General features: G+C 46.7%; 1 protein-coding gene across 1 annotated transcript in view; it reads left to right on the plus strand.

The window, feature by feature from the left end:
• TSHZ2 (teashirt zinc finger homeobox 2) overlaps positions 1-20,270 on the plus strand; it is a 494,166-nt gene that overhangs the window by 464,485 nt on the left and 9,411 nt on the right. The gene's annotated exons all lie outside the window — the stretch shown is intronic.

The raw sequence follows: 20,270 nt of genomic DNA on the forward strand, positions 1-20,270 counted from the left end.
CACGTAAACACATAAATAAGATAAATTTATTTTCATTATTCATATTTGGTGCTCTTCCCTTCCACTTATTTATGCTTTAAACAAGGGCTACAGTAAATATAACGATAAAAAAGTGCCTCCAGCGGCCGGGAAGATGATCCAGAAACCCTGATGTACAGCAGTACCTGCTCCTCCTGTCCAACCACTAACGAATCTTAACTGGAGCCCTGTTATGTTCCCATGTGAGCGATAAGCCATGATTTATTATGAAGTGTCATGAAACCGGATTGCCATCCAGTGAGACATGAGCTAGTGGAAAATATTTTCCCTGTTTCCCCACCTCATTACTCAAAGACGCAGTGTCCCTTCACCAAGCCTAATTTAACCGACTTTTTTGAGTCCTTTACTCATGGGCAATGGAAAGTGGCCAAGGAGAGGCTGTCTGGTAAAGTCCGGTGGCCGAAGCCAGCACCCTGGTCGAGCTGGTGCCAGAGCTGGTGACGAATTGCAAAATGGCCAGCCTCCAGAGAAGCCTGATCCCAAGAATCAACTCAACCTTCTGCCAAAGCAGCACAAATATGAATGTGCTCGGGAAATGAACCCGAAGATCAGCACTGATGACTCGACCTCGTGTTAACCATATGTCGTGCCATCCCACCTGGAACTCACGCCTCAGTCCTTTAAGACTTAACCCAGTGGTGTAAGTGAGCCCGCTGAGCCTAAAGGGCAGGCTTTTCCTAGATATGCTGGTGGTATGTAGGAAAAAATGGTGATTGCCAGTCTGTTCTGCCACTTAATAGATCTCATGGGAATGTGTCTAACAGCCCCCTCCCACTTTTTTATATTTTATTTTTAAATATCTTTAGACTTAGTTGCAAATATGGTTAAAGAGATGCGTCACCCAGCTTTTTGTAATGTTAACATCTTACCCAACCATGATAGTTATCAAAGCCAGGATATCAACTTTGGTTCAACTCTATTCACTCAACTGTAGACCTTATTTGAATATTACTTAAATTTCCTTTTGCTGCTCCAAGATTTAATTTAAGATTTCACTTGGGATTTAGTTGTTACGTATCTTTTTCCCCCATCTGTGAGAACCCTTCCATCTTTCCCTGTCTTTGATGACAGTAACGCTTTCGTCGAGTACTGGTTAGTTATTTTGTAGATTCCTCTCAATTCGGGTTTGTCTGCTGTCGTCCCGTGGTTAGATGGGGTTCTGCGTTTTTGGCAAGAATACCATAGGAAAGGGGTTCCGTTGTCAGTGCGTCATAGCAGGGCTTTCGTGGATTAATATGTGCCGCTGCTGGGGATGTCCACGTTAACCACACGAGCAAGCCAGTATGTGGCCATTTCCTTTAAAACATGACACGTGCAGCTGCTGTAGTCCGCAACTTTGTGGCGCTGGCCAAAATATCATGAAGTGAAAACTTTCCTTTCGGTATCCTGTTACACTAGCTGTATGACTTTGAACACAGAATTTAATGTTTCTCTGAATCCTACTTTTCCCACCTGGAAACAGAAAATAGCAGTCACCCTTTAAGATCAGTGGAAAGACGAGAGATCAGATGTGCCAAGGTGGCATGCCAGGACGCTCTCAAAAGTAGGGCCCTCTGAAAATTATCTGGGCCAGCTTGCACCCTGTATCGGCAGCCCTCACAAACTGTGATGCACGTAGCCATCACCCTTTACAGAGCAGAAGCCTGGAGCTCGGGGATGTGGAGGGCCTGTCGTGTCCTCCCCCTCAGTCGGCCTCCGATGACTCATCGCCCCCACTCTAGAACATGTTCCTGTGGCCCTCCCCAGACTGCCTTTTTTATTTTTTCGGCTGTACCGGGTCTTAGTGGCACGGAGGATCTTCTGGCCTTCTGTGGCATGTGGGATCTTAGTTACCGCATGTGGGATCTAGTTTCCTGACCAGGGATCGAACTGGGGCCCCTTGCATTGCGAGCTCAGAGTCTTAGCCACTGGACCACCAGAGGAGGCCCCAGACTGCCTTTTTGGTGTTAGTTACAGCCCCTAATCATTGGGCCACACCACAAGGCAGGGCCTCACCACCTGGCAGTTAAATATATGGTTCCCCAGAGTTCGGAAGATCTCAGTTCAAATCCTAGCCGGGACCCTTCAGACAAGCCGACCACATTCTCTCTGCCTCTGTCCTCTGTCCTCCTCTCCAAAGGACCTAACTCACAGCGCTGTTGTGAGGATTAAATAAAGGAACAGACAAAAGCACATAGCAAGCAGGCAATCATTCCCTAGTTAGCTATAATGCCCTGTTACTCATTCAGCAACTATTCACCGCACCCACTATGTGTCAGGCACTTTTGAAAGGTCTAAGAGCAGCCACTGAAGCAGGCAAGAAACGTCCCTGGCCTCGCACGAGAGGTAAGACAGACGGAAAACAGGGAAATCAGAAGTGCAGTATCACGTCTTGTAAGCAATGTGTCCGTTAAGTGAACTCTCCAGCTCTTCGCTTAGACAAATTTCTGTCCTTAGCCGAGCTGATCTCTCAACTTGAAATACTACCCGCTTCACCTTCACGTGTTAGAGTCTTACTCCTGTCTTCAAGGCCTAACCCAGCTTTCCTCTATTCCGTTACTTGTTTCCTGATTCTTCCTCTTTTTTTTTAGTTCTACGGTCTCAGAGCTCCACCAGATCTTTTTTTTTTTAAGTTTTTTTTATTTATTAATTCTTATTATTTATTTATTTGCTGTGGCTGCACTGGGTTGCCCACGCTGCCTGTGGGCTTTCTCTCATTGTTTCCAGAGGTGGTGTGAGAGCTCCCACTGCGGTGGCCTCTCTTGTCTCAGGCACAGGCTCCAGGCACACGGGCTCAGTCGCACCGAGGTATGTGGGATCTTAGTTTCCTGACCAGGTGGGGATCGAACCCGTGTCCCCTGCATTGGCAGCCGGACTCTTAACCACTGGGAAGAACCCCCAGGGAAGACCCTTGACTCTTTTGTATTTAGATGGGGTGACTTTCCTGTGCTCCCTCCCGTTAAGAAGGTCCCAGGGTCTCTTCCGTAATGCTGTTACCTACGGACACGTTCATCACTGCCCCCTAGAAGCTTCCAGAATAGCTTTCACTTCCCTTTGGTGACCCCGATCTACTTTTTGGTTACATGGTCTGCCATCGTCACTAGATTATACACATGTTCCCTGTAAGCCGAAGCCAATCTGCCTCACACGCTTGCTGAGACCCTCTTCTCGAGTCAGGGCCTGACATGAGTAGATATGCAAATGTTCATTGAACAAATACGTTGATAAACAGCCACGTCTCTCTTGCCGAATCGTGATTCTTAGAAGGTGGTGACTATGTCTCACCCCTTTGATATCGGTCGCCATGAACCGAGACTTAACAACACTGGATGTATTTGCTCAACCAATGGTTCTCCTTGAGCTTCTGACCTGGTCTCTCCTTCCGTGCTTCCATCTCACCCTCTTTAAGATACATTCCTCTATCCTTGGAGACCTTCTCACTATATTGCAAGAGTCACGTGAAGATAAAAAGAAAGAACAAGAACACACATAAAGCATTTTGGTTGCCTTGACAATGAAGTGCTTCAAACATCACAGAGATTGCTTCTTGTTGCCAGCAGCTACTCCCTGACTTTTCTTGAACTTACGCAAAACCCATCTGCCCTTTTCCTTTTATTGTTGATGACTTAGTAAGAAATTATTACTAATTTTACTGGAAAGGAGACTCTGAAGACCACATTTTTCTCTCTAGTACTCATGTGGGCTGCCGGGAAAAGAAAGCAAAAAGTGTCAAGTTGTGGCTTCAAGTATTTATCCCTTCCCTACAATGTTCTTCTTTTCTTTCCCCTTTAACATTATTTCCAGTCTCAGAAGCAAAAAAAAAAGAAGAAAACAATGAATCTTTCTCTACCAACCTTAAGTACACATCTTGGGAAACAGATTGGAAAATCTTTCTAGAAAAAATTGACCAAAATTCCAAACCAATACACTGTATAGCTTATGTCACTCATGAAAAATTTTATGACGCTCGTCTAGATAAAGAACAGTCTCAGGATTTTACATAGCTTTCTCAGAGAATGCAAGTTCGCCAGGAATGGTTCTTCTTCGAGATGGAATGTAATTTTCTCAATTTCTGGAGCATAACCGTCTAGATCTAAAAGTTGACCAATTAAAACACCCAGATGTGCAACAGGGAAGTAAGCATTCATGTTTTTATAAGCCATACGTTCCAAACGTGTTTTGGAAATTGTATCTATTGCGTGCCCCATATACCAGATCGAAGTAAGGATTATTTTAATGAAAATGTCTGTAATAACCTCAGGGAGTTGGTATATCTTAGCTCTGTGCCCCGACCACAGTAGCTTTCTTTTAGTTCCCTGAACAAGTCAAACTCCTTTCTGCCTGAAGGCCAAATATCTGGGGATTTCTCTAAGAATTCTCTTTTCTCAATTCTTTGGCTGGCTTAGTTTTAACCAATTCTTCAGGTCCTGGCATTGAAGACCCTCCTTATAGAAGTCTGTTGTAGGGCTGCAGTGGTGGCTCAGTGGTAAAGAATCCTCCTGCCAATCACGGGTTCCATCCCTGATCCGGGAAGATCCCACATGCCTCGGGGCACCTAAGCCCGCGGGCCACAACCACTGAGCCTGGAGCCCAAGCTCCGCAACACGGGAAGCCGCTGCAATGAGAAACCCAAGCAGCACAGTGACGCGTAGGCCCGCCCGCCACTAGAGGGCAGCCCCACGGCGGCGCAGACCCAGCACGGCCAGTATATACATCCGTCACCTTTTTTAAAAATAGAAAAGAAGCTCTCTTGTAGCATCCTCCCTCTTCTCCAGGATATGCTACACGCACACTAAATTATAAATCCACGCACTTTCCCATGCAGTGTTCGCCTCCACTGCAGTGCTTTCATTGCTTGTATGAGAGCATTGCCCAGGCATTTTCTTTCCGGGACCATAGCGGTGGGGATCCTTCTGGTCTTGCTCGCCACGTAGGACCCTGAGCGCACAGCAGAGACCCCGTAATTAACTGAGTAGGTTCATGACAGGATTGAATGAATGACTAAATGATTGGGCTTGCTGGTAGAGTCTGGGAAAACCGAGATGAGGAAAGCTTAGGAAGCAGGTCAGGCCTGATGATGGATAGACTTAGGTTTGCTCGAGGGAGTGTAGTCTGAAAAGTAAAGATCCAAATTATAGTCTAGAAGAACAGCCAGGGTCATGACCAAAACAAGCGTGCCTCCTCAAGTGTGAAGGACAAAGGGAAGTTAATAGCCCCAGAGGAGTCATGAAGCGGGAGGAGCGGCTTCAGATGCAACTTGCACGGTGGGTCAAGGGAAGTGGTTTAGGGCTCAAACTGTGCGACGTCTGAGGGACTCGAGTCCCTGCTTTATGTGACTCAGGGGCCAGACTTACACCCCAAAGGACAGTCTGAGCTCTCATGTCAAACTTGACTAGTTTTGTGACCTTGAGCCAGTTACTTCATCTTCTCTGAGCCTCAATAGCTTCACCTGCAAAATGGGGACGTTAATCCCTGCTTCTTCAACAGTACCCCGTCTGTATAAAAGAATGGTGTGTATGTGAAGGTTCCTGCCACAGTTCTTGAAAGTCCTTCTACTCAGGTCTTCCAAGAAGCTTCGACTCAGCCACGAGGCCTGTTTTTCCTGTGTTTTGCTCAAGGCGTGGGTTGCGTTAGCATGTGGCTCATCCACCCTGTACAGACTAGAAGCTTCTTGGAGGAGGAAACTTGTGTTACTCACATAATTCTGTTAGACTCCTGGTGGCATACAGGCAGAATGGGGGACAGAAACCTAGCTCTTTAGAGGTCCCAGGCAAGAATGAAGACCGTGGAATTATCACTCCATTCTAGGGCCACATATGATCTTTCCCAGGAGATCCACAGTTTGGAAGTTAGCTGACGTCTCAAAAGAAACACTTGCTGTGTGTTGAATGAGTAGACGAATGAGTGAGTGAATGAATTTGCCATTCGTTATGCGTGGCAATAAAGAAAAAGAAATTTAACTTTGTCTTCGAGATTTCTGAATGCCTTTGCCAACAGCTAAATCTCTTCCAGGGAGGGCAGATGGCGGCCTGTACAATGAACAATTTAATCTTTAGAAAATGGAACAACTTTGCCAGCAAACTCCATTTTTCTCCACGAACACATTGTCAATAACATGTGCTCCCAAATATGTGGGGAAATTGATGACTGGGCCCTGATTTATGGAAACAACAGCAAATTAAATGATTTCTTAGCTTGGGGTCCTCTGGCCCGTCCATGAGTATTTTTCCCTGCACTCTAATAATAGGAGAGGGCTAATTAAAATGCCTTGCTGCCTGATTGTGTGTGTGAAGTGAAGAAAGAAGACCGTCCAGTGCATCTTAATTTAAAACCAGGAGGGGAGAAGCCACTTATGTGATAATGAAGATTAACTTAGGCTGGCACTGGGGCTCCCTCCTCACATAAAGGCAGATATTGAGGGAATCCTTCATACAAACACTTTGGGGACCACTTATTTAGTGCCTTGTAAGAAATTTTCTTGGCCTCAAGTCTTTGAGGCTTTGGACGTGGATGAGAATAGACCAGGGTTGGAGGAGGGAAGCTCAGAGAAATGGAACTCTCTAGACAGAGAGCACGTTGGCTGTCCCAGACTATTTCTGAATCACAGCCTGGTTCAGAAGGAGTCCCTGTCCTAAAACTCCTCCTTCTCGAAGGATGATTCTAAACTCATATTTGGATCAAGAAGTTTTTTGAGAATCTGATGAGAGCTACAGATCCTCTCTCCAGAAAAAATAAACACGTGTGTGTTTACAAATGCATACACACACACACACAGAAATTCAGAATTTGCTTATGGTATCATGTCTTTTCTTTGCCATAAACTTGAACAACTTCAGCAACAACTTCTAAGCAAAATTCCAGGCATCTCCAACCTTCCTGCAATGCTCATCCCAGGTTAAGAATCTCTTGATTTAAAAGCCTTTGGTTTGTTGGTTGTTGTTCAGTGGCTAAGTCGTGCGTGGCTCTTTTGTAACCGCATAGACGGTAGCCCGGCAGGCTCCTCTGTATGTGGAATTCTCCAGGCAGGAGTACTGGAGTGGATTGCTATTCCCTTCTCCAGGGGGTCTTCCCGACCCAGGCAGATTCCTTACCACCGAGCCACCAGGGAAGCCTAACTTTGGCTTTTGCCCGTCTGGGCTGCCTTTCAGTCCCCATCAGTGGCCCAAGCCCCTTCCCGCACTTGGGGGTTTTTACCTGCGGATGCTCCATGGGACGTGTCAGCCTCCGGGTCCCCGTGGCTCACCCTTTCTCATCTCTCAGGTCTTAAGTCAAACGTCAGCTCTCAAGAGACCTCCCGGGCCCTTCGTAACGACAGTCACACCTACACCACTCACTCTTCCATCACCTGCTTACCTTCTCCACAGCACCCACCTGCTGAGGCCTCCCGCCTGCTGCCACAAAACGCCGCAGACCGGCTGAGGCAGCAGAAATGCACCTCCTCACCGTTCCGAGACCAGATGTCCAAACCCAGGTGCCGCAGGCGGCTCTCCCCAAGGCGTCCCTCCTTGGCTTGCAGACGACCGCCCCTCCTGCCTCCTCACTCGATCTTACCTCCGAGCGCACACCCAGGGCCTCGTTATTCCCTAAGAACACTGTCAGCTTACATAGGACCCACCCTGATGGACTCAGTTCACCTGAACACCCGCTTTCCAGACCCCAGCTGCGAAGCTAGCCACATCCTGCCTACCAGGGTTTGGTCATCAACATGAATTTTGAGGGCACACGGTACCATCTGTCAGGCTGGCTTCCAAGCTGCTTGTCAATAAAGCTTTTGTCGTGATTCCTGTAACACCAGCGTCATTAGCTGACCACTGCCCCTGCCCCTGGCTCAGAGGGAGCAGCTGGTCGCTATGGAAACGCTCCACACGAGCTTCTCATCAATGTCCCTTCCACAGAAGAGGAGAAGTCCACCCCACGCTTCCTTTATAGCTCTGCTTGGAAGGAGTGAACGTTTTCTAGTAACTTTTGTAAGGGAGACATTTAAAATACATAGCATTGCTCCTCAACAGCTGATCCGAGGGCGGAGGAAAGCCTTGAATTCCTCTGAGAAAGAAAGCCTGGTTCGGTGTGCTCTCAGAGCACCAACTGGATCCAAGACGGAAGGGTCCCCTGGCAGGGCTGACAAGGCTGGGGCAGGGGCACAGAGGCTGTCGCCTCTTACACAGTGTGACCAGTCGCTGCATGTTCCTCCGGGTCCGCTGACCCTTTGTCAGCGGTACCATTCATCATACGGCTTCGTTTTGCTGTCAGGGCGGTGGGGGGCTCTCTGAACCCCCCAGCCTCAGAGCACCTGGCCAAAGGTGAATTCTCATTACCCGATGATAGCGATTGTTGGGAATACTGAGGAGCAAAGTAATGAACAAACCCCAGGAAACTGACAGTCTCGTGAGTTCTTCCTTCCTAAGGAAACTTGGTCGCTCAGTCTTGTAACTGGAGAAGGCAATGGCACCCCACTCCAGTACTCTTGCCTGGAAAATCCCATGGACAGAGAAGCCTGGTAGGCTGTAGTCCCTGGGGTCCCTAGGAGTTGGACACGACTGAGCAACCTCACTTTCACTTTTCACTTTCATGCCTTGGAGAAGGCAATGGCGACCCACTCCAGTGTTCTCGCCTGGAGAATCCCAGGGACGGGGGAGCCTGGTGGGCTGCCGTCTGTGGGGTCGCACAGAGTCGGACACGACTGAGCGACTCAGAAGCAGCAGCAGCCGCCTTGTAACTGGACCGTTTGAGTGGGGACTGGCCGATAAGTCTCCTAGACTTTATAAACACTAGTGCTTCCCGTTGTTTGGGGTTTGCTTTGTTTCACATTTGTGTGTGTTGTGAGGGGATTTAATCTAAATAGAAATGCAGATTCTGGAGAGGAGAGAGAGGGGGAGAAGGGAGAGAGAAGGGAGTGCGGAGGTTGTAATAGAATTCTACATCAGGTGTTGTATCCCGCCCCTGCAGGAACGGTTAATTGATTAAATGGCAGTAATCGACCGATCAATCAGTCATACATTAGAGCAGAAGTTCTCAGCCCCAGCGGCATGTTAGAATCCCCTGGGGAACTTTTAAAAGCCCCAGCTCCCAGCCCATACCCCAGGCCAGCAGAGGCAGAATGTGGTAGATTCTGGGGATCCATGGGGCCCCGGCACTGGTGTTGAAAGACTCCCAGGAAGCCCCGCCATGGCTCGGGGCCAGCACGGAGAACTCACTCAGGCCTGGGTGCAGCCAGGTAACTCGAGGGGGCGCTTACTGGTTGTGAACTTGGATGGCCTGCTGAGCAGCTCTGAGCCTCGACCTCCTGTCTTGAGGATTGAAGTGGAACAGGTGTCGCTGGTTAAACACTTGGGTTCCAGATCAGGAACATATGGAGGTGGGACTTCCCTGGTGGTTCAGGGGCTAAGCCTCCATGCTCCCAACGCAAGGGTCCCGGGTTCAATCCCTGGTCGGGGAGCTAGATCGCATGTGCCGCAACTGAACGCTCCCATGCTGCAACTAAGACCAAGTAAAGAAATATGAATTTAAAAAGAAAGAACTGCCGGGTTGATAAATACCAGGTGTTTCTCAGCATCACCATGAAAGCGGGGGCTCCGTGTCGCCGTCTGGCGGAGGCAGGGAGGCTCCCTGGGGTCATGCAGCCTCACGCCTGTGACTCCACAGAGGCTGGAGCAGTGGACAAGGCATGAGGCGGAGCTCCCGTTCCCTCATGGAGGGAAACCCCAGGGGCCGGAACTGGAGCTCCCGTTTCCTCATGGAGGGAAACCCCAGGGGCCGGAACTGGGCTGGCCCTCCGGAGTCCCGTGAACAAGGCATCCTACCCTTGCCCTCGTAGACCCTGAAGGCTGGCGGGCGAGGCCAGCGTGACACCGCATTCACACAAACCAACATGTTATTCACGACAAGTAAGAGAGAGGAAGTCTGGGGACCTAGTCTAGCTTCTGGGAGAAGGAAAGGTCCTTCTCAGGGCGTGATATTTAAGAAGTGGGTGAGGGTGCCACAGGAATTAGCCAGGCAGAGGCATAAGAGGACGCCTCCAGCCCAGGGGACTGCGGGGGGGTGTGGGGGTCCAAGCCTGTGAGGAGGGATGGAGCCTGACATTTCTGAGCAGACTCCATTTAAATCGTAAATAATTGAATAAAAGAGCATGTTTTTGCTGCTGTTCTTAGAGCATCTCCAGGCACTCAGATGTACTTTGCAGGAGACGGGTGGAGTCAGATGAGAGACTAGGTTTGAAGTCCAGACAAATCTTAATTTTGCTCCAGATTCACTAGAAAATATTTGCGTGGGCAGGGTTGGTTGGGGGGTGGGGGGTGGTCAATTTAACCTCCTGAAGCCCTGCTTCTTCATTTGTAAACAGGAAATAATCACTCCTATCTTCCCAATCTGTTGTGAGGATTGGTAGCTACTGGTCGCAGTCAAATCAGTAAAGGGTAACAGGTTATCATTACGAAACACTGCGGCCTCTTGGTGACAGAAAAACCTGGTTCAAATCCCAGGTCTGACATTTCCCAGTCCTGTGGTCTTGATCCCGTTACTTCAATCTCTGTCCCTCAGTTTTCTGACCTCTGAAAAGGAGGTTCATAGGAGCTACCTTTGGAGATTATTTTAAGAATTAAAGAAAACAATTGAAGTCAAGCTTCAGACGAAGGGCTTCCCAGGTGGCACAGCGGTAAAGAACCCGCCTACCAGTGCAGGAGAAGCAGGAGACTCGGGTTCCACCCCTGGGTCGGGAGGATCCCCTGGATGGGAAATGGCCACCCCCTCCAGTATCTTGCCTGGAGAATCCCACGGACAGAGGAGCCTGGCGGGCTACGTGCACGGGGTCGCAGGGAGTCAGACACGGCGGAGCACAAGGAGCAGACAAGAGCAGCATGAAGGAGAGGATCGCTCCAGGCAGGGAGGCCTCTCCAACAATGGGAGGGCGGGCCTGTTTTATCTACAGACCGTGTCCAATCCACGCGCCTCCGTGCCCACTGTAGACACATCGCGAACAGTGCTGCCCTGGGCGTAGACGCTAACCACTGCGGTAAAAAGCTCCAACGTTCATTTTCCGTACCTGGCGGGCAAGCCGGTCTTCCTAAAATGCGGACAGCTCGCATTTAGCCAGCAGTGGAGTCCCCTAGCTGTGTCCACGCAGTGACTCGCATCTGGTTCTGAGTTAGTTGTAATAGATAACGCTTGGCTCTGCGCTCCCACCTAGAGAAGCTGGGCTCCACTGGGAATCGTGTCTCTGGCGGTGTGGACTTTAAGCTGTCCAGGTTGCTTATGGCGGTGTTTGCCAGCATCTAGACCTCTTTCAAACAATTTAAGTGCCCTTTTGGAGTATATGAATGTGGCTCAATAAAAATGGGTACAGAAAAATTGCTTCCTTTCTCTCCTGTATGACCGTGCACCAAAAGCAGCCATACATGAGAATTACCAAATGTTAAAATACATAATAATTGCCAAACACGAAATTATAATTAACACTGAAACCAGCAGGGGGTATCTTCCCTTTCCATTGTCAGGATTTTTCTCCTGATCTTTGCCACCCTTCTAATTTATCTCTTGAAAGGATGATAACAGTTGGATGGTTTTTCAGTCCTTATCATTTTTCAGGATATAGCTTTACTGAGCAATGTGTCTTTAGAAGAGTCTAGTTAGTTCCACTGACAACAATAAATACTGGCTGGAAAACAGGTTTTGAAATCATACAGACCTAAGTCCAAATGCTGCTCTGCTACTTACTAACTGACCTTGATGTTCTTAACCAGGCCAAGCCTCTGTTTTCTCATTAATAAACCGGGACAATGAGATCCAGAGTCAGGGATTAATGTAAAAGGCCGTCCCTGCTGCTCAGTGGTAAAGAATCCACCTACCAATGCGGGAGACGCAGGTTCAATCCCTGGGTCAGGAAGACACCCTGGAGAAGGAAATGGCAACCCACTCCAGTGTTCTTGCCTGGGAAATCCCATGGACAGAGGAGCCTGGTGGGCTACAGTCCATGGGGCTGCAAAAGAGTCAAACATGACTGAGCGACTGAACACAACACCATTGTTAAGTGCAGAGCTTATAATGAGCACTGAATAAAATGGTAGGTGTTCTGGCTGCTTTCTACTCTCATCTTCTTAATATCCACATCAAATGTTTTGAAACGCTATTTTATCCTTTTTTTATAAAAGGGGAAAACTTTTCTTAGCTTCACACCTGAATTGACAACTGATTTCTTTTCAACATATGTTTAATGCCTGAACTAAAGAGCCTCTTTCTACTTAGTTTTTGAAGTTTCCAGTAGAAAGGAATAATCCATTTTCCAGGATCCAATAATTACTTACTTTCAACACATAAGCAGAATTTTATGCATGTATTTTTTTATTTATTCTACACATTATTCAATAGCACTTTAAAGATACCATATTGTATGCAATGCAATAAAATCATAAAAGAAAATAATTTTTTTAAGTCTACATTTTACTGAGCACTTACGGTAAGCCAGGAACCATTTGTGAAAGATACTCTTTTCATCCTGATTTTGCAGATATGGAAACTTAAGTAGAAAAGGGGTAAGTCATTTCCCCTAATGTCACCCAACTAATAAATGGAAATGTCAAACAATTAACAAAAATGGCAAAGGAAAAAGGAGAGACATTATGAAGAGAAGTTAATGGATACAGACTGTTCCCTTCAGAGGTTGTCCAGATGGTCTGTTGGGCCACAAAACTGACTCTGAGCTCCCCAGCAGTGAAAGCAAAAATGGAAGCTTGATACACTCTGAGACTGGCCTTTTCCATAAAGAAAATCTATACCAGGATTTAAGAATAAGCCACACCTTTCCTGATACCTACTGTCTAGAAGAACTTCCTTACATGATTTTGTGATAGAGTGCAAAAAAGATCATAGGAGGTTCCCATAATTTTGTTGCTGTTGTTCAGTTGCTAAGTTGTGTCTGACTTTTTGCTACCCCATGGACTGAAGCACACCAGGCTTCCCCGTCCTTCACTATCTTTCAGAGTTTGCTTAGACTCCTGTCCATTCAGTTGGTGATGCCATCCAATCATCTCGTAATGAACCAAATATTAAAAACTGAAACCATTTCTTTCTGTTAAAAAAAAAATTCAACCATTCCTTTCTGCAAAAAAATGTGTTTTGCTTAACACTGGGCTCCATCTCTTTTTAATAATTATTCAATCCAAGCTTTGTCAAAGCATCATTCTGTGAAGAGATTCGTGTTAAAAAGCATGTTGGGGGGAGGGAGAGGAGCCGGCCTCGCTCTGCCTTATCATTTTTATTTAGACTGACGTACCTTTGGTTATAATTAGGGATAACTGTACGGCAGTTAAGACTTCATAATCCCATCATTAGTTGGCAGGAGACTTTCAGAGGGCAAACCCTCATGCCACTCCTTTCATTTCTGCTTCTTAACTACTTGGGTAGCCTGAAGTTGAGGCGTGTGCTTTAAGGAAAAGCTTTTCTGCTGCCATGGAAATCTTCCAAGCTGCCACACAACCCAGGGCCAGATGACACCCAGTGACAGGGCCCCCGCCCCCCCGGAGGGCCCCGAGTCCCCCGCCTGATGCCTCTGCTGCTGGTGGTCTCCTCGATGTCCGCTTGTATCTGCCAGTTTCCGTAACAGCCGTCTTGCACACCATGGTTAAGATATTTCAAACCATTCCAAGGGCCACCCATTAAGTAGACCAAAATGGAACTTTTTTTTTTTAATTATTTCTAATTTTCCCATTCCATCAGACACTGGAAGTTGGTGATGTAGGACAGAGGTCAACTTAGATGTTTTCCCTGACACTGATTTAAAACACAAAACATGGAAAAGTCTCCTCCAGCGTTAAGGCTATGGACAGTTGACAGCCTGGTTTGTGTCATGAAGCATACATCACGCATTCTAGACACATGGTTGATTTATCACAAGTTGTGCTTTAAAAGAGGAAGTTCAAAAGTTGAGATTTTCCAGTGTGTCGATTATGACCTGAATGTTGTCTGCATGTAGATGTCCCAAGGAGGAGACTATCATCAATAATAGCATCATGATCAATAATAGTATTGTCTCCTCTTCTTCAAGGGTCTAATCAAGCCCCTTCAACAAACCAATTTTTTCAAAAAGTGTTGTCTCATGGGCACAGATTCAACATTGGGAATGGTTAGTTTCTTGGTTAAAGATAAAGGTTCTGAGATACCAAACATACACATTTCTATTGAATATTGGAATATCCAATTCCACTTACTACCATGTCACCTTGCATAAGTGATGTCAATTATTTAAACCAGTTTTTCCCTCTGTAATACTGGATACCCCACTGGGTAATTAAAATAGTTAATGAAAATAATACATAAGTGGTGGGCCCAAAATTAACAGTCACAACCGACTCAGCAGTAAAGAATCTGCCTGCCAATGAGAAAGATGGGGAAGAACGTGGGTTCAACCCCTGGGTCGGGAAGATCCCTGGAGAAGGAAATGGCAGCCTCTCCAGATTTCCCTTGCCTGGGAAATGCCATGGGCCACCGAGCCTGGCAAGGTACAGTACATGGAGTCACGAAAGGGTCAGACACGGCTGAGTGACCAAACAGCACGGAGAGTCGTTCTCGCCATTCAGAAACTCAGACACGTCCTCGCATCTCTGGTTTCTTTTGTGACCTCTCTTTCCCAGCAACCACTCTGGGTCTCTGTTTTCCACAGCTGGAAAACTGCATGGAAGAAGGAAATCAATAAAAGGCAAGACTACATCAGATGGTATTTTTAAAACATCACCCATCTACTCACATGAAGCTGTGTCTGGCGTATAAAATGTGGTCAATATATTTGAGCAATTATTTTATATTTGAGCAATTATATTTATATTATAATAAATATAATTATTTATATTATTTTATGCTCAAATAGTTTATTCAAAGACTTGAAATTGGTCCATCCAAGTTTAAGGGTTTCTGCACACACTCTTCTCTTAGGAAAAATCAGATGAAGCACTCATGATGAAAGTCATCAATGTAGGTAAGCCAATTTGGATTTTCAAATTGTAAAATCAATCTGAAAAAAAAAATAGTAACTGCTATTACTATAAAAAAGTAGTAACTGATCCCTGGATTACACAGTTAAAATCACTTGTCTCCATTTCTACCTGGCCTCCTTGTCAGTCTTTTTTAATAAAACATTTCACATATCTTTAGCATTTATATCTCAGTCTCTTTTTTTTTTCCGTTTCAATCAAATAGTTTCAAGAAGCCCTGGGTTAGGAGTCAGGTGTCCTAACCCCATCATTTAATCCCCATGGGAGCAAATTATTTAAACTCTTTATCTTTGTGGCTACTAATATCTAGCCTATATATCTCAGCGGAGAATATACTTACGCCCGTGCTTTGAAAAATGTAAATTGCTTCAAAATGGGGCTTCCCAGGTGGTGCAGTGGTGAAAGAATCCGCCTGCGGTGCAGGAGACCCAAGGGACCCCGGGTCGGGAAGATGCCCTGGAGAGGGAAATGGCAACCCACTCCAGCATTCTTGCCTGGAACATCCCACGGACAGAGGAGCCTGGCGGGCTACAGTCCACGGGGTCCCAAAGAGTCAGACACAACTAAGCAAATAAGCACACACAGATTGCTTAAAAATAGCAGATTAAATTATTCTTTGAAGTTGAAAGCACCAAACAGGTGGCAAATCCTCTTGATGTCCATTTATGTGTCCTTAAACTAATTTTTTAGTCGGTCCTCTTTTTTTTCTTTACATGGTCTCTTTCATAGAATTCGAGAAGGGTTCTAGGTAAATCCATTTTTTTTTCTATCGTATTGTTTTAGTGTAAATATTTTAAATTTTCTTTTTCATGTTTGAAGAGATAGAGCAAATTATTGCCTCCCAAAATTCATTTGCTCAACAAATATTATCAAGTACTTACCACGTGCCGGACATCAGCTAACATGCTTGAGATACGGATGTATGCGATGCACACAGCCCCCACCTTCCTAAGGTTTATAAGCCAGAGTAGGAGGTGCACACATACATGTAAATATTAAAACTTACATATATGATGCTGTAGGTAATGGACATGGTCCCAGAAGGACAACACAAAAGGTACAATATTATAGCAAAGCAACCACGCCAAGTTCAGCAGGTAGGAGGAAATTTCTCTGAGGAAATGACATTTAAACGAAGACTTCAAGGATGAGAAGGTGCTAGCCAAACAACGAATAAGAAGACAGCATTCTAGGCGGAGGGAAGAACGTACGGAAAGACAAGGAGGTACGTTTCAGATACCGTCAGAAGGCCAGAGTTTCGGCTTCCCTGGTGACTCAGTGGTTAAAAATCCGCCTGCCAATTCAGGAGACACAGACTCCACCCCTGATCCGGGAAGATCCCACATGCCTCAGAGCACCTAGGCCCCTGCATCGTCTGTAGAGCCCGGACACACGACAAATGAGCCCACGTCCTGCAGCCGCCGAAGCCCAGTGCCCTAGAGCCTGGGTTCCCCTGCAGGAGAAGGCACTGCAGTCAGAGCCCGTGCACCGCAAGGCTGAGAGCAGAGAGCAGCCCCGCTCGCCACAGCGAGAGAAAGCCCACACAGCAACGAGGACCGGCACAGCCGAAAATAAATACATAAACAAGGAAATTACTGAAAAATGGAAGGCCAGTACTCTCGCACACATCACTAAGGCGTACAGACCCAGATGAGGCGGGAGACATGGCAAGGCAGATCAGGCCAAAGTCTTAGGAAAACATGGTTTTTTCCTAAGTGCCGCAGAGGACACTGAAGGAGTGAGCTGGGAGGAACAGGAGGGACCGCCGCAGTCTCATCTCAGTTTTCACAAGCTCACTATACATGCTCATGGGAGATGACCCACAGGACACAGAGTGGACCCGAAGCCAGTGAGAGGGGCCCCCAGTCATCAGCGAAAGGCACACAGGCTCAAATGGGACGCGGGGTGAAGATGGACATTGACTTCAGCGAGGGAGGTTATGATGAGCTGTCGAGGATGACCCCACTTTCCAGCAGGAACAACTGAGCAGTGTGCGGTTCCATTTCCCATGAAGAGAGAAGTTGGAGAGGAAACAGGATCGGGGTGGGGATAAGTGACCTTTCAGGCACCTGTGAGTTACTCATGCAGAGATGTCCAGACGCCAGTCGTACAATGGGTTGAGGTTCTAAGCTCAGATGATAGAATTGTTTTCCACTAGGTCAGAGGTTCTGAATCAGTGATAATGTTGCCTCCCTCCAAAGGGACATTTGGCAAAGCCTAGAGATATTTGGGGTTGTCACAGCTCGAGGGTGAGTGGGAATGCGACCGAAACCTGGTGGGTAAGACCCAGGGATGCTGCTAACAGCCCTACAATGTCCAGGACAGTCCCCCACAACAAGGAACTATCTGGCCCCAAATGTAAACAGTGCCAAAGAGGAGCGATCCCAACCTCCAGAGTCTTCAAAAATGGTGCATGATGAAGGTCATGACTCTCTTGGGAGAATCTGTGAGATGTCTGATGTTCTTGGTCCCTAACCATGAAGCGCTCAGGGTAGCAATCCCAAAATACCCTTTTCGGACAATAATGCAGCTCTGAGAAGAACAGAGGGCTTCCCTGGTGGTTCTGATGGCAAAGAATCCACCTGCAAGGTGGGAGACCTGGGTTAAGTCCCTGGGTTGGGAAGATCCCCTGGAGGAGGGCATGGCAACCCACTCCAGCGTTCTTGTCTGGAGAATCCCCATGGACAGAGGAGCCTGGTGGGCTGCAGTTCATGGGGTCGCAAAGAGTTGGATGTGACTGATCGACTAAGCACAGCACAGAGAAGAACAGTACAGAGTAGAGAAAAAAGAAGGCAGGAGGCCCCCAGCAAGGGCACAGAGAAAAGGCAGAGCCAGCCAGAGTGACTTGCCGGGGATGCCGGATTCCTGCGTGGCCAAAGTACAGCGTATGTAATTCTACAATCTGCTGATGGCTCTGTACTAATACAAAAATAACTGCATCTTTTCGCCTGGCTCTCTCTCACAAACTCTGCTTAATGAACACTGCCAGTGACTTTTTCGATATGTAATTACAATTTTTATTTATTTATGGTTTATTTTCATAGTATTAGCTGAACATATTAAGGCAAAAAACTCATGCAGCAGCAAAACTTGGCCTCAACTACCATTTGAAACGGAGGAGGAAATGGCAGCCCACTCCAGTGTTCTTGCCCGGAGAATTCCATGGGCAGAGGAGCCTGGTGGGCTACAGTCCATGGGGTCGCAAAGAGCCAGACGCAACTGAAGCGACTTAGCACGCAGGCATCATTTGAAAGGCAACCAAGACTATTTGCTTCTTTGTTCTTCACTCATTCTACACAATTTATTCTGAACAGCGAAAAAGGTAACAGCACACATTCTCATCCCCTTTCTCTTCATTTTCTAGTTTTAATTTTCTGCCAGGTCTCATCTTTAGACCTAGAGGGAAAAAGAGGTTTCTCTTCTTTTAAGACAGGAAATTCTTAAAAAAAAAAAAAAAAAGAGTATCTTGTCCCAAACTGGCCCACGATTCAGGTCTCCTTTTTATCATTCTCTTATAGTATAGAAAACCAACCTTCTGAAAGAATTCTCTTCCATCAATTGTGGTGGGATATGAGATCTCTCAGAAAGAAATAGCATCATAGTCAGGTTTTAATAGAAGACATTCATATCTGGAATTTAACTGAATAACTGTACAGACACTCTTGGGGAAATGCCTGTAAATTATTAATAATGCTAGTGTTTCACATTTTAAGACATTACCAACCGATCACAGGCAAGATAAGAGGCAGGGTTTAAGAGACCAGAGAAATCTGAATCTGGATACCCTTTCTCCTGCTACCAACCAGGTGTCTGCAGGTCAGTGGTGTCACCTCTCTAAATCCCCGTTTCCTAGGCTGGAAAGTATAGACATTAGTATCTCCTGCACTGCAGCATCATGAAGTTGACACGAGGTAAGGCATGGATCTCGGAGGGGTAGCATAGACTAGACGTGCAGAAAATGTCAAGTTATCAGGACGGCTGGATCCTTTCATGCTGAGGCCCCCAAAGTCAAGAAACCTGAGCAAAGAGTTACAGAAAGTCAATAATGAGGTCGGAACTGAGATCTTAGGAACTAAACAACTTCATTTGTTTCTACACAAGAGTCTATCATGAAAGTATTTTTCCAGAAAATGACACTCACGTACACTTGTGAGTGTTTTACAGGGAAGAGAAGGGTTATCAGACGCATGTGGGAAGGCCTAGGTTAAAGAAAGGTATATTATGTTGGATTGGGTTGGGCTTTAATTGCAGGAATACGTTAATGTGTACTGTGAATTCCCAAAAAGGTGACTGTAGTAAAAAAAATTTTTTTTTCCTTTCTACCTGTTCCCCTTCCCAGAACAAATTTTGACCTAAGAGAAATCTAGCCAGAGAAGTTTGGGGGTTGATCAGATCTGGAGCTGGTCCAAGGAAGTGATAGATGGAATAAGGTTCTCTAAAACTGGTATCACATTAGCATCGAGGTCAGGGAGGAGAAACCAAGGACCACAGACAGACTGTGTATGAAGCCGCCTCCTCGCCGCAGACGTCCTGTCTCATGATGTAAAGCGTTCACTCTTTAGGAAAGGCAGGTTTGGCCCTCCTCTCTCCTTCCTGTCTTTTCCACTTTCTCCCCTGCCTTCTGCTTACTGTATCTGCTGTAAAGCACGTGGTGTTCCCAGTAGCTCAGTCGTGTCCGACTCTTTGAGGCCCGACGGACTGTAGCCCGCCAGGCTCCTCTGTCCATGGAATTTTCCAGGCAAGACTACTGGGGGGGCTGCCACTTCCTACTCCAAGGGATCTTCCTGACCCAGGGATCGAAGCTGCGTCTCTTGTGTCTCCTGCATTGGCAGGCGGATTCTTCGCCACTAGCACCGCCTGGGAAGCCCCATGCCGTTGCAGCTTCTAGCCTCCACTTTCTTTCTCTTTGACTCATCTCTCTTCCTCCAACCATGCGACCATCCTCCTTCACGTTTCCAGACCTGCCGGGAGCAGGTGAGTTCCAGATCAAAGACTGCTGGGACCCTTCATATCTGCAATACAAACGGTGACAGAGAGGAGTGATTCCTTCCCCTGACAGTGGTGCCTGAGTGCGCATGCAAGCTTCTGAGTGGGACTGCCTCGATTTAAAGCCACCCACTGCTTTTCATTAGTCGTGGGACTTCAGACAAGTCACTAACCTCTTTGAGACTTTTCCTCTCTCTTTTTTAAAACAAAGTTGTTTGAAGGGTTAGTGATAGTCAATGCAAAGCATCTGGGATCTGGTAGGTATATGACACTGGTCGCTAGTATTGC

This window comes from Bos taurus, chromosome 13 (genome assembly GCF_002263795.3).
Source record: "Bos taurus isolate L1 Dominette 01449 registration number 42190680 breed Hereford chromosome 13, ARS-UCD2.0, whole genome shotgun sequence".
NCBI classification, from domain to species: domain Eukaryota; kingdom Metazoa; phylum Chordata; class Mammalia; order Artiodactyla; family Bovidae; genus Bos; species Bos taurus.